Raw genomic sequence first — 633 nt, forward strand, 5'->3', positions numbered from 1 at the left:
AGAGGCTGGGGCCCGGGGTGTAACGGCCTCCACCTGAGATGCGGAGCCCGCTGCCCCAGCCGCTCTCCTCAGACCCCGTCGACAGCTCCCAGGCTACTTGGAAGACACTTGAAGGGGGCTGGTGGACCGTCCCATGCCTGCACCTCCCCTACGACCAGGACCTCCCACTTCTCCTGGGTGCTGGCATCAGTGGGCAGAGACCCCCCCACAGCCGCCCATGAGGAGTTCCATACTCTGGGGGCGTGGCCATGAGCCTTTCTAGAAAGGAAAAGCACCTGCCTGACCCTCAGCTCCAGGAGACCACAGCTCTGGAACAGATAGCGGATGGACAGAGGGTGAGGGCCCCAGAAGAGCCACTGGGGGAGTGGGGGACAACACTGGGCTGGGAAACTGGGAGACTGCCTCTCACCTGCCACGTGACGCCCTTCCTCTGGGCCTCGGTCTCCCCATCCATAAAGGGAGAAAACGATGCCCAATGTCCATATGCTACTAAGTCTCCCAGTAACCTGTCCCCCATTTGGGGGACCCACTCCCTGCCCCAGGGGAGCTTGGGTCCATCTCCACCCCAGGCTCCTTTACCCCAAAACCTGTCCCTAGTCCCAGAGCCCCAGACCCCACACCCTCCTCTGGCTT

At 62.7% G+C, this 633-nt stretch overlaps 1 protein-coding gene across 1 annotated transcript in view; it reads right to left on the bottom strand.

Moving 5' to 3' along the window:
• Positions 1-633, bottom strand: part of ELFN2 (extracellular leucine-rich repeat and fibronectin type III domain containing 2) — a 23,822-nt gene that overhangs the window by 20,320 nt on the left and 2,869 nt on the right. The gene's annotated exons all lie outside the window — the stretch shown is intronic.

The sequence above is a fragment of the Bison bison genome, unplaced genomic scaffold (assembly GCF_000754665.1).
Source record: "Bison bison bison isolate TAMUID 2011002044 unplaced genomic scaffold, Bison_UMD1.0 scf7180017864468, whole genome shotgun sequence".
In the NCBI taxonomy this organism is placed as follows: Eukaryota; Metazoa; Chordata; class Mammalia; order Artiodactyla; family Bovidae; genus Bison; species Bison bison.